This window comes from Suricata suricatta, chromosome 1 (assembly GCF_006229205.1).
Source record: "Suricata suricatta isolate VVHF042 chromosome 1, meerkat_22Aug2017_6uvM2_HiC, whole genome shotgun sequence".
Taxonomy (NCBI): domain Eukaryota; kingdom Metazoa; phylum Chordata; class Mammalia; order Carnivora; family Herpestidae; genus Suricata; species Suricata suricatta.
Genome location: NC_043700.1, coordinates 42555934 through 42569933, shown reverse-complemented (window position 1 = coordinate 42569933; position 14000 = coordinate 42555934). Strand labels below are relative to the sequence as shown.

General features: G+C 42.4%; 1 pseudogene; it reads left to right on the top strand.

Annotated features, from left to right (window-relative positions):
• Positions 1–12037: 12037 nt before the first annotated feature.
• LOC115300802 lies at positions 12038–12437 on the top strand (annotated as a pseudogene).
• Positions 12438–14000: the final 1563 nt, after the last annotated feature.

The following is a 14000-nucleotide window of genomic DNA, read 5'->3' as shown; positions in this document are numbered from 1 at the left end:
AGCTATAGCCCTTCCCAGAGATTCGACTGCCTCCCTGTGCCTCCAGGCGCAGCCACAGTGCCCCGGGCTAGCAGCAACCTTTGCAGTGGGGCATGTTTTCCCGATGGTCTTTCTCATGCATCCTTATGCTGCTGGTTTCTAGAATCACCAAAGGCCCTGGGGCTGGGCTGCACTGCTCTTTCTTAGCATGCCACCAGAGGTAGTTCTCAGTAGATGCCCCCCCTCCCCAAACCACCCCCCTGCCCTGGGATAGCAGTGGGGCTGCTGGTCTCTGTCTCTGCACAGAAGACACCACCGGCACCACCAAGTTCAGCATACCTAACTCGGTGTGCTAGCTCACCCCTCCATCAGCTGAAACACCCCACTCCTCCAATGCTCATTGCTTCAACCAACAGCAGCACTCAGCTCATTCTCCAGGCCAGAGACCTCTCCCCTCTTTCCTCATAGTCAACTAGCCAAGACTTCTAGGCCAGAATTCTGCACTCTTCGCAATTCCCTGCTTTACACTACTTACACCGTGGACCTCTATTCCAACCAGCTTCTTGGATTCCAGCCTTCAACGTCTCTAATTTATTTCCTACTCAGCCTTACTGATCCATTCCTGTTCATGCTCTGTCATCTCTGGCAGTTTCCCATTCCTGACAGTTTTAAATCCAAACACCTCGGTAAGACCTTCAGTACACCACCAGAGCCTGACACAGCTTTCCTGAGCCACCTGCCCTGTGCCCTACCTTACACCTTGCATTCAGGTCTTTTTTGTTTTTTAACTTTGTTTTCGTTTAAATTTTTAAAAATGTTTATTTATTATTGATACAGAGAGAAACAGAGCATGAGTGAAGGAGGGGCAGAGAGAGAGGGAAACACAGAATCTGAAGCAGGCTCCAGGCTCTGAGCTGTCAGCACAGAGCCTGACATGGGGCTCGAACCCACAAACCATGAGATCATGACCTGAGCCGAAGTCGGACGCTTAACCCACTGAACCACCCAGGTGCCCCCAGGTCTTTTCGGTATATTCAGTCTGTGTATTCCTGGAATTTGCCCCAAATGCCCCTGCTGTGTCCACTCCCCTAGAAAGGCCCACACTTGCTGCCATGAGCCTATCTATCCTAATTCCAGTTCGAAAGCTACAATTCTTCAGTTAGGTTTTCTGGCATCTTCTCGACCTGAATGTATACTCTGTTTTCCAGGTTCATGTGTCACTTTGTTAATTAATAGGATGGCCCTACATTCCAGTTGATTTGAGACAGTCTTGGTTTATGTCTGATGTCCCTCATTATTTATTAATAATCTCCTCTTTTTGATCTCAAAACTGTCCAGATTAAGACATTACAAGATGTGGTCACTGCATATATGTAATTCTTATATTCTAAAACTTTGTATTCTAACTCTTCACATACTTATTTATGTCCTTTCCTCCCTATCCCTAGGTTCAAGGTCAGAAATGGCACCTCTTTCCAGGTCACCTTTCCCCAGGGCCCAGCCAGTGCCACATAGGAGATATTCAGTATTATTTATTTCAAGTGCACTTTTTTGGGGGCTCAAGGGATGAGTGTAATTTGAAAAGGCAGAAAGTAGACACAATTTTAAGATTATTATACTAATATTAGGGATAATACTAAGATATTCCACTGCAGAAAATATACTTAATCCCTCTTCATCCCAGACTTGACATGAGGCTTTCCTGATCTGCTGAAGACAGAGTATATGTGAGGTTTCTAAACGTGAATTTAGGACCCTAAAAAATGCTGAACCTTTAAAGCATCATGGTGCAGCGGGATGTCCATTTACTGGCCTGCCTTTGATGCCCACATGTCTCAGTTCAGCACTAAATCTAAAGGTAAGTAGTAAGGAGGAAAAAGTGAGAAAATTATTTTAGATGTTAGTGATATGTCATGTGCTAATGCATAGCAATGCTATTGGAAACTACATTTTGTAAATACATAAGTGAGTGTATAACTGAATTCTTGTGTGTGTGTGTGTGTGTGTGTGTGCACACTAGACACACAGTGGGAAGGCCACAGCCATGCTGTCACTGTAAATCCAGGGATCTCCAGTCTTTGTCCTGAGTCTGATCCCAGCCCTCAGGATAAAGATTCTTAAACCACCTATAACAAGAACTGCCCTTTGACCCACCTGGAAGGCAAATGGATAAAGAAGAAAATCATGAGGGCAGGGGCAGAGTGAGGCAAGGATCACAGCACTGTCCGGGGGACATGGCTGGTACTGGGGGAAGGACAAGTTTAAGTACAACAGGGCATGTGGTGGAATTGTTCTCTTGACCAGTCTCTGGGGGTCAACACTGAGGTCCTGGGGTCGTCAGTCTTAGAACTCATATGGAGCACAGAGCTTTGCAGTCCCGTCAAGTTCAAGGTTGTAAAGGTAGAAGGTGGCTTCCACATTTGCATTCACCTGTTGGAGCCCTGAATGAAAGTGCAGCAAGGCCACGAGAATGCAGAGACCATTGGTAGCGCCTCGAGATCTGGGGACCCAGCATCACCACAGGACTTGGGGTGGGTATTCTTACAGAGACAGTGAAACCTGCTTTATGAGGGCCCCTGACAGTGAGGACAAGATGGGCAAATCCAGGTGGCCGTTCTTGAGTCCTGTAAGATCCTGAGGGATCTTCCTGTAAGGAAGGCGTGAGGGGTTAGAATACCCAAAGTTTTGAGGAGGAGATTAAGTTAAAGAAATATTGATTTGTTGCAAATATGATGACTCTACTGGACACCCTAGACACAGCTGGTCATTCCTGAGAAACACTGGTGTGTGTGTGTGTGTGTGTGTATGTGTGTGTGTGTGTGTGTGTGTGCGTGTGTGCGTATGTGACTGGATTTACTGAATATACAAGGAGGACACATTCACATCTGGATGCTGGAAATCCCGCTCCTGACTGCTTACATCTTGAGTGATTTTTTAAAGAGTAGAGTGAGAAGTAGACAGCTTGCTCACCATGGGAGCACTCATCAACTATATTTGGAGAGGAATTTCACTAATGTTCCCGTCCTGGGGTTTCTGGTCCTGATGACCTCTGGAAGAATTACCAGCCTGATGCAGAAGGGAAGTCAGAACCCTCAGGAAGGCAGAGTAAATGGGTGACGATGTGATCAGAAGTTCTGAGCTCTAAGGGAGCATCCTGGACCTAGAAACATTTCTTTCGTGTGTGCGCCTGATGGAGGTATCTGGGGCCTGAAATCCTGCCATTACAGCCACATTCTATGGGTCTTCAGTGCTGTTCGTGACATTTGAAAGTATTTTTGTGGGTGGAGGTTGTTTCTAGTAGGAATGGCATCCGCATGGTTGGGACACTATAGATGTGACTTCTTGTCCCCCCTCGCCTGGACCCCACCCAGTCGTTGCTGGCTCACTGCCGTTGTCCCTAGCATTCTCTGTGTCCTTCTCTTTTCACACAAACAAGCAATATAAACTTATATTCTCCTCTCCCTCCTATACTCAAAAGTAACATATTGCAACACTTTATTTTATTTTTATTTTTGTGGTTTTTAAAACTAAAACAATTTTTTTCTTAAAAATGGGTGTCTGACACACTTCCATATCAGAAGCTTCCTTATTATTAAATGGCTGGATGGTATTCCATTGTATGAATGTACCATAATTTTTAAAACAGTCTCTTATAATTGTCATTTAGGTTGTATAAAATATCTTGCTATTACAAATAACTTGGCCGAGTGCGTGGGTGGTGCAGTCAGTTAAGCAACCAACTCTTGATCTCAGCTCAGGTCATGATCTCACAGTTTGTGGGATCGCACCCTGGGGCTCTGCCGACAGGGGCAGCCTGCTTGGGATTCTCTCTCTCCCCCTCTTTCTGTCCCTCCCCTGTTCGCATTCTATCTCTCTCAAAATAAATAAACTTAAAAAAATTGAAAAACATAACTTGGCAAGAATGAGTCCCGGACAACCTTGTCACAGTGGTCATTTTCCCTGCATATCTGGAAAGCAAATTCCCAAAAGTAGATTTGTAATTCAGACAGATATTGCGTGTGTCTGTGTGTGACTTTCTATTTTGGACTCACCTCAGATTTATACAGAAGTTGCAAAGATAACAGAGTTCCCATACTCCTAAGAGTACTCCATACTTTTTATATACAGACATTGAAAATTTTCCATCTTTGGCTTGTTGTATCAACTTTTGCAGAAGAAATCCTATTTAGTTGTTATTTTTCAGTTGCATCTTTTACACTGAATTATTTAATTCATCTGAATTTATTTTGGTGTATGAATGGAGAGTGATACCTCACAATTTAAGAATTTAATTTTTTCTTTTTTATGAACCTTTTCAAGTATCCTCACATCTTTCATTGATTAATTCTTCCCTTAAGTCTCTTGGTATGAAATTCTGCTATTATTATATATGAAATTTTTATTCATACTTTGGTATGGTTTATTTGTGGGCTTTCTATTCTGTTACATCAATCTGCTTTTAAGTATTGGTACTTTGGGGATAATTTCATATTTTAACAATTTTTTCACTAGTGCTTTTAGCTGATATTCTTGGATTCCTAGGGAAGCCATTATGTTTGCCTTGTATTTCTTAATAGTGGTAATTTTGTCTCCTTTTTCAAGAATCTTTATTGTGGTGCTGGCTGGCTCAGTCGGTAGAGGCAGGCGACTCTTGATCATGGGGTTGTAAGTTCGAGCCCCATGTTGAGTGTAGAGATTACTTAAAAAAATAAAAGATTTAAAGATAAAGAAAAGAAGGAAGGAAGGATGTGTATTGCTCTTACATTCATTCTTTGTTTAGTCCATTGGCTAAAAATGAGAAGGTAGAAGAAAACAACATGGAATCAAGTACGCAAACACTAGGGCCTCACCTTAGAAGGAAAGAAGTCCTCTTTTCATTGGGGCAACAAGGAAAGACAAATGGGTTCAGAGAAGTAGCAAACGAGAAGGGAGTTGAAGGCCTTCTCTTATGATGGATTGTATCTGTGTGGTAGGAAGCAAGATTGTCTTCTCAGAGAGCGTGGATGGTGAGGTAAAGGAATAGGATGAATGAATGAGCAGCTAGCTCTGGGGAGGATGGCAGGGGCACAAGTGTTCTCAGGTTAAGAACCAGGTTTTAGTTAAAGATGAGAAGGTAAAAGCAACATCGGGAGGAGATGGGATGTAGGAGCATGTGTTCTAAAAGAGCACTGTGGAAATCTTTAGGAATGAAAGATGCAGTAGAAGTTTGGGGCATGGAAAGAAGGCTCCCATGAACTATGGGCATGAGAGCATTGGAGACGATAAGTGGTCAGGGAAGCTTCCAACTGGGACCTGACCAAGGATGACAGGGCTATGAGACATGGGCACCTTAGCTGGTGCAAAGTTCCCAAAAGGAGCAAGGTCAGAGTCCTGTGGAGCACAGGCAAGTGTGGAGCTGGAGAGGAGTTGCCACAACAGGAATTGATTATTCTTCTAAGAGGGTCCCAATCCAGGAGGGAAAACAAGCAATAAGTCCCTCTTTGTGTGTTAAAATCCAGCAACCTAAAGACTTCCAGTGCTGGTCAAAATGCAGAGTGCTCACTATAGCCTTTCTACTCTACTGACTACAATAAAAATTTTAGACAAAATAGAAAAAGGAAATACCTGAGGCCTCTAAAAAGGACACAGTATCAGTCAGATTGGGGAGGGAAGTCCAGACTTCAGTGACAGTGACTTTATTGTTTTTTTATTTGCTCTGTTTTATTTTCTTCTTCATCCCCTGGCTTTGACCTGAGAGTGGTCAGAGTTGCTAAGCTGCATAGCAGGTACAGTTAGCAAAAGTTCTGAGACAAATCCCCCTTTTTCTGGCCATCAGACCAGGGAAAAGGGCCCTCATGGCCCAGAAAGTGTGGAAGAAATTCTCATTGTTTTTTCTCCCCACCCCCTCTCTTTTCTACCCTCATTGCAGTGACAGGAGTGGTATGCACAAGAAAACTGGAGAAAGAAGCTTCTCTGATCCTAAGATCAGGACCAAAAAAAAAGTAGGGACAATCCCCACTATTTCCTCATCTCTTCTTTCTTGCTATGATTTATAACTGTGAACCAGCACAGAAGCATTGGGGAGGGAAATACTAAAACTCTTAGAGAAACCTATATTTCAGGTCAGAACAAAAAACAGAGCAAGAAGTCCATGGAGTTAGAGATGGGGGTGGGTGCAGGTAATTCTGTGGAGAAGAAATTTGGCAATAATTCTGTACATGAACTAACACAAATAATTCTGTATATGAACCAACACAAATCTCGAGCTCACCAATGAGCTACACATGTGTTGAACAGACCAAAAGAAACATATAAAAATGTTTTTAGAACTGAACTATGACATAGCCACTAAGTGCCAGACTAAACTCTGAGCAGCATATGCATGGGGCAGAGTCACATAGTACAGCAAAGGCTTTGAACAGCAAACTAATGTTGGACCCATCACCTGAAGTAGTTGAAAGTGACATGTGGTCTGAACATAATCAGGTTGATTACCTGTTGAAATAAAATAAATATTCTTCAGGGGATTTTAATAGGACTCAGAGTTTCACAATGTCATATTTAAAGTGTTTAGAATACAATCTGAAATTACCCAACATGCCAACAACCAGGAAAATATGGCAAATTCTTAAGAAAATATAATTAATGCACCCCAATCTTGGAATGATCAATATGTTAGAATGATCAGACAAAAGCCTGAAAGCAGCCTGACAACCATACTTCATGAGATATAGGTATACACTTTTGAAAAGAATATAAAGATAGATATTCTTGTCAGAGAAAAAAAACCCACTTTTTTAAAAGCTGGAAAGTTTCAGTGTAGGATGAAAAAATAATATCTGAAACAAAGAATTTGCTGGATGGACTCAATAACAGAATAAAGATGACAAAGGAAAAAGTGTGTGAACATGAAAATAAATCAATAGTAATTTTCTGATCTGAAGAACAGAAAGAAAACCTTTTAAAATAAATAAATTGAGCTTTAGGGATTTATGGGATATTGAAAGTTCTACATTTAAGTCCTTGGAATCTCAGAATGAGAGAAATAATAATGCAGAAACAATATTTGAAGAAATATGTGAAAATTTTCTAAATTTTATGAAAGATATATATTTACACATTCAAAAACATCAGTGAATCCAAAGCAAGATGAAGATGAACCAATGCAAACCACCAAATCATAATCAAATGGACAAAAAAAAATACTCCCCCCAAAAAACCCTTGAAAACATCCAGAGAAAATGACATATTATGAATATGAGACACGAGTCAATGACTGCAGGTATCTTACTAGGACCCATGGAGGCAGGAAGACAATGGAACAGAGAAATCCTCAAAGAGAAGAACTGTCAACCAGGCCTTATATACATTGAAAATATTCTTTAAAGCAAAACAAAGACATTTTCAAATGAAAGAAAACTAAGAATTTGTCATCAGAAGATCTTCTCTCCAAGAAATGCTAAAAGATGTTCTTCCAGCTAAAGGAGAATGATATTAACGGGAAACCTAGAACTTTGGGAATGAAAAAAGATGAAGAGCAACAGAAATTCTAAAAATCTAGTTAACAAAAGAGACTATTTTTCTTGTCTTAAGTTCTTAAAAATATGTACGGTGACTGAGAGCAAAAACCATTTTATATTGTTTAGTGCAACTGGAATTGGTGGGGGTATAAATGACGCAGCTCTTTGAGAAAACCATCCAACAGTATCTTAGAAAGTCAACCATATACGTACCACAAAACCAGCAATCCTGTTGCTAAATATTTACTCTAGGGAAATGAAAACTGATTAGTATGTAAAAATAATGTTTTGAGTGGTTTTATTCATAATCACCAAAAACTAGAAGCAATCCAAATGTCCTCTAATTGGAGAGTGGATACAGGAAGCGCAGTACATCCATACAATAGACAATAGTCTACAATATATGTGGTATTCTGGAAAAGGCAAAACTATAGACATGAAGAACAATGTGTCAAGATTAGGGGTAGAGGGAGACCCTGATGACAAAAGGGCAGCACCATGGAACTATTCTGTATCTTGATCATGATGGGGATGAGAGAACTCTATGCATTTCTCAAAACTCAGAACAGAACACCAAGACATTTCATTACCCCTTATGTACATTTATAAATATATTTTTAAAAATTAGCAGTCTCTTAATGTCTTCTATGTATAATGTTTCTCCCTTAAGTCAAGATACATATTTCTAAAAGCTGAATGCAAATTGGACTCTTATAAGTTTAAATTATTTTAAAATTCCATAAGGGAGCTTGCTTTCAATAAGAATCTTAGTGTGAAATCTTCTGCAAAGTAAACTTGGTACGTCTGATACTCAGTATTATCTATGTAAACCAGAGTTCTAAATTTCATCATCTGATTAAAGGGAGGTACATATGTAGCACCAAGTCCATCAACAGATGAGTGGATAAAGAAGATATAGTATATATACAATGGAGTATTACTTGGCAATAGAAAAGAATGCAATCTTGCCATTTGCAACTACATGGATGGAACTAGAGGGTATTATGCTAAGCAAAATTAATCAGTGAGAGAAAGACAAATATCATATGACTTCACTCATATGAGGAATTTAAGATACAAAACAGATGAACATAAGGGAAGGGAAGCAAAAATAATATAAAAACAGCAAAGGGGACAAAACATAAGAGACTCTTAAATCTAGAGAACAAACACAGGGTAGCTGGAGAGGTTGTGGGAAGGAGGCAGGGCCTAAATGGGTGAGGTCATTAAGGAATCTACTTCCGAAGTCATCATTGAACCATGTGCTAACTTGGATGTAGGTTAAAAAATAAATGAATTTTTAAAAAATGGAAAAAAATGTGTAACACCAAGATTTTTTAGGATCTTCTCTCTTTCTCCGTAGCTCTGACAAAGTGTGGGCTGGGTGAGTTATTCTCTTAGCCTTTCTTTCCCATGTCACTACTGGAAGAAAGAAGGCACTCCCAGGCAGGTCTCATTCCCCCAGGCTCTGCCACTGAAGAAACCCATGCTGCCTAACGTAGAGGAGAGGACACTAGAAGGAGGGGCTCAGGGAGCCCAGGGTGCCAGGACTTGTCCTTTGTTAGACCGTGCTTCCAGCCCAAGGTCACTGGGTGCTGAGCCCCGTTGAGCCGGATCATGGCCACATCCCTGCTCTTACCGTGCCAGCTTCAGAACGCCCAGATATCAAGTGCAAACAGCAACACCATTTGAAGGAGGAAGTTGCCTTTGTCTCAGCTCAGTGGTTAGTGATGTATGTCAGAGATGACACCTGTTCAACAAACCAGGTAAACTTTGTGCGCCTTGTTCTGGCTGCCTCGGAGCCTCACAGTTAGCTCAGGTGCTGTGCCCTCCCATGGCACATCCTGGTCTCATTTTCCCAAGCTGTGTTTCAGGTTCAGTGGTCTTTCAAGAAAATCAGACCACTCTGCCTTGGCCCCCACTTGGAAAGTGTTCCTCACTTTGCTCGACAACTTCCTGAAAAAACAATGGATGCAAATCTCATTGTTACCAATCATGGAGCGTAATAAATGCCTAGGGGAGTTCCCTATACAGCAAGCCCAGTGTGGCTCCTTCTACAAATTGAAGTCTCCTTTTGTAAAGGAGCAACTCCACCCTCCCCCCACACACACACCAATTTCTCTATCTACAAAATCCTTATTGGCACAAAGTGGGGTTTTGTCTGGTGAGGAGTCTTGTGGTCACTCTCCTGCCTTCTTAAACTTACCTATGATTTAATACAGTGATTTTAGGAGGCATAAGCTTGAACCCAATTGCTGGATATGAAAACCACTCCCGGAAGCTCCAAGCTCCTGGCGGAAGGATTTCCTCTTCTCTCTGCAGCAAACAGCTGCTTCTGCAGGTCTCCCGGCCCCACCTCTACAGAAGAGGGTCATGGCCTAATAAGGAGGACTTACTTAAGCATGTGGTTAGTAAATAAGAAGAAATAGATTGTAGTATAAATGCTCTCTCATCAAACCAAGATACAACTAGAGTTTATTTTCTTTTTCTGGGGCTCTCCAACTGGAAGGGGTAAGTGAATACTGCTAAATTTTTTAAATAAAGTCCAGTGTAAGTCAAATTTAATTTGTTAATCATCTTATTATTGAGAAGCCAAAGAGTGTTCACCAATAAGGGAGAGTCCACAGACCCCTGGTCCAACCCATTTCTCATCCTGTGCCAGGCTCATGCTATGCTGTTTGATCTACCTGCTGAAGGAGGCTACAGGTCAGGAGGACTATGTCACATAAGACATAGAAGCAGTTAACTTATTGATATAATGTTTCATAGACATTTAATTAAACAGCCATGTTTGATTTTGTTTTTCTGTTCATAGTTCAAAATGAACACATTTCCTTTTGGGTTCCAAACATTCCCACTGTCAGCTACAAAGCTGGTCCTCCTAAGGCACTGTGTCTATAGCGTTCGATGCAGACAATGGCCTTGCACAGAGGAACACAGAAAGGGCAGCACTGGGCCAGACTGACATGTCCAGCTCCAGATGTCTTCACCAACCACAGGCCAAGATGTTTGAAATGAGGAAGATGTCAGATTTCTAACACCTACCGGAAGTCAGTTTAACTTCTATGATCCATTCAGTCTTCACAACACTCTTTTGTGTTTGGAATTTTATCCTCCTGTAAAGAGAGGGAAAATAAAGCACAAAAGTTCTTAGTGACTTGCCCAAGATCCCACTGCCACAAAGCCAGGTCTCCTGGCCCCCAAATCCACTTTTGAGCTGAGTCCCATATGCTGCAGGGATAGCAGAAAGTCACAGCTGTCCTTCCTGACATTTAAAGTTAGATACACGTTGTCAGTTTTAGTCATTACTTGATACACTGTCCTTCAGAGGTCTGCTTATGTTGCTTAAACGCTCTACATCCAATTTTTTCCTTCTTTATCATTTTGTCCAAAATGATCTTCTTAAGCTCTAAAAGGTGCTCCTAACCTAAGTGTTGTTTGTTTTTGTTTTGTTTTGTTTTAAGGGACTGGATTCCAATCACCTTTTCTTCTCTCTCTCAGCCTTACGTCTTAGAGGAGTTTCTGCACTGGATGCCTACATCACTCACCATCTGTTGAACTCATTTGGCACTTGGAACCCAGTGTCACTTTCTTATTCCTGTTTATTTGATCTCTCTTAAATTATACTCTGGGCTCCTCTAGGTAAATATGGGGTCTTACGCTTCTTGCTCTCTCCGTTAGCAGGGGGTCCAGGTTACTCCTGGTTTCCAATTCCCTCTGCAAAGCTAGCCGTTATGTCACCCTGGGCAAGTCACCCAACTTCTAAGTCTATTTATAACATGGAAACAATAGTTACCCTGCTTACTAAAAAATGAGAAAGCAAGCTGATGCATATGTAAGTGCTTTGCAATCTAGAAAGTACTATCCATGTATGCAGGGTGATTAGCCAGAAGTATTGCTGACTGACGCTCACAGGAGGAGCAGGTTCCTGGGGTCTTTTGCCAAACCGAGAAAGTTCATAGACTGTAGCAATTTTACCACTGCTGTGCTGGGCTTCCCAAGGTCACAGCAGGTGAGTGAGCCAACAGAACAGCGACGATGTGCCGGCCAGGTCAGTGATTGGGTCCCAGAAGAGCAAGGAAAAACTGTCGGGAGGTTACACACTTGAGAGACCCTTGTGAGCCTCCTAGCCCTCTTAAGAAAGGAGACTGAAACTCAACCCCTGACTGGTACTGTCTGACTGCCAAGGTCTTAGAATGTTCTGAGAGGTATTGCCAACACTCAAACAGGCCCCCTGCCCTCAGTGTTTACCCTAAGAAAGCATCACAGGTGCGAACACAGATGCCAGGACACGAAGAAAGCATTTTGCCGAATCCTTTTCTTAAAGCCCCACACTGATAGCCTGAAGAAAGGACTAATGCACAATGAAAGCTGGACAAACCTGAGATAGGGGAGCCTGACAGGGAAGGAGGCTCCTTGGCCAGAAGGAAGGGACGGGAAGGGAAAAATCAGATTCTTCAGCTAGTAAATCTGGGCTTAACAATGCACCAGGAAAAAGTGAGCGGTGGGGCCGGCTGATGATAACGAGGCTGAGAGGCTGTTCACAGAGCACGTCGGAGATGAATGCCAGAGGGCTTGGATCTCTGCTAAAGGACAGTATTCCGGTTACTGAACTTTCAGCAAGTGGACCTTTTGAAAGTCATGATCTTCTTAGAAAAGGTCTTCTTGTGTGAAAAATAGACATTTGCCTAGCCATCCTCTTGAATTATCAGACAAAAAAATTTCCAGCTCAACCAAGACAAACTGAATCTTCCCACACTGAGGACCATCTCAAACTACAAATGGAATTCAAGGCAATGCGGCCAAGCTCAGACGTTTCACTGGATATTTTGAGGGGTCATGGAGACTATTGGATTTGAAGATATTCTTAATGACCCGTCACAAAGTGAACTAATGGGAGAGCCACACTTGACGGTGGAATATAAACTAGTTTACTATAACCTCTTGTGCTGTTCATGAAAATAGAGGGACCACGTCTTGTTTATAGTCATCTTTTTAGTATGATTTGATGTACGCAACATCAAAAGTACTGACACATGAGGGGGAAAAAATCACTAGGAAAATGTTTGCAGTGGAAAAAAGAAGTCCCTCCGAAGCCTGACTCCAAATAAAGGCAGAGCCACCACCTGTAATAGAATCCCAAGCAAAGAAAGCAGCCTGGGCTCAAGGCCCAACACAGCCACACCCCAGTCTGTCCCCCAGGCTAAAACCCATCTCCTTGCCCTAGTCTAACTTCTACTCTAGCCAAGCAGCCCTCTTTTGGCTCTTTTCCAAATCTGCCTTTCCAGCTCATGATGGTCCCATATCTTCTAAACTGACCTTCCCTTAACCTTCCCCACCCAAAGCCAGTGTGCCCCCCACTGGACAGTGGAAGAAAGAAAAACAGTCAAGGACGCACTATAAACTGCTGCCAACGGGGGCCTCACTCTCACTGGACCCCCTGAGGAACCATGGAGTGCATGCCGAGCTGGGCATGTCCTAACTAAAGAAGGAAGGCTGAAGTCTATGGCCAAAAAGTCCTATCTCCTTGGAGGCTTCAGCTCCCCCACCTTTGTCCTCCAGGTCATACCTGCCACAGCTGAGTGACCTTCCTCAGCTTCAGAGAAAGCCCTGAGGTATCTAAGGGCTGCCTCTTTTTTGGTACCATGCACCACAGGTCACAAGATCTGCCATGCTGAGCAGGCATGGGCTTTCTATGCAACTAGACTGCAAGCCCCTTGAATGCAAAGATCCTAAAAGGGGAATGAAAATCATGCAAATGACTTTGATTCCAAATTAATATGATCTTGGCTAAAAAAACCAAAACCTTTGAGATCATTTCCTCTTCATTGTTTTAACTTGATGGCATTCCACCAATTCTTTACCCCTATGCTCTCATTGAAAAATAAGACCCTTGGACCATATATACGGCAAAAACCTTAGGGAAGGAAATAGTAGAAGAAAAACCATTGTCCTCTTTTATTCGGTGAAGCAAGAGCTGTGTCTATTACCACCTTTGCGCTGTAATAATACAGAAAGAGAAGGGGAGAATCTTACTTTGGTTTCTTAGATCCTTGCTACCTCTCACTTTGCCCATCCTTCAATATGCAGAGTCAGACCAGAGGGCCAAGTGACCTTGGGCAAGTCATTTCACCTCTCTGAGCCTCAACTTCCCCATCTGGAAAGCAGAGACACTAACTGTGCTGACATCACAGGGATATTGTCAGTATTAAACATGCTGGTGTTTGAAAAGATGCTTACTAAACTGGAAAAGGCTTTTCAAATATCAGGCATATCAGGCAGCCAGGAGCAGGCCTGGCTAAGGGGCCCTGGTGTGATCAGTCAGATAGATCGCTTCCTGTTTGGAAAGACCCAGTCAGGCTCTATACCACCTAAGTAAGGCCAGATGTCCCATATTGGCTGGCATTATTACCTACGTAGGCACCAGGTGTCTTTCTCGGTGTCGCCCGGTGCCCCCTGTATACTGTGTATTTTGATAGTCCATTAAAATGGTTCTCAACACCCCCCTGGAGAAGGCACAGC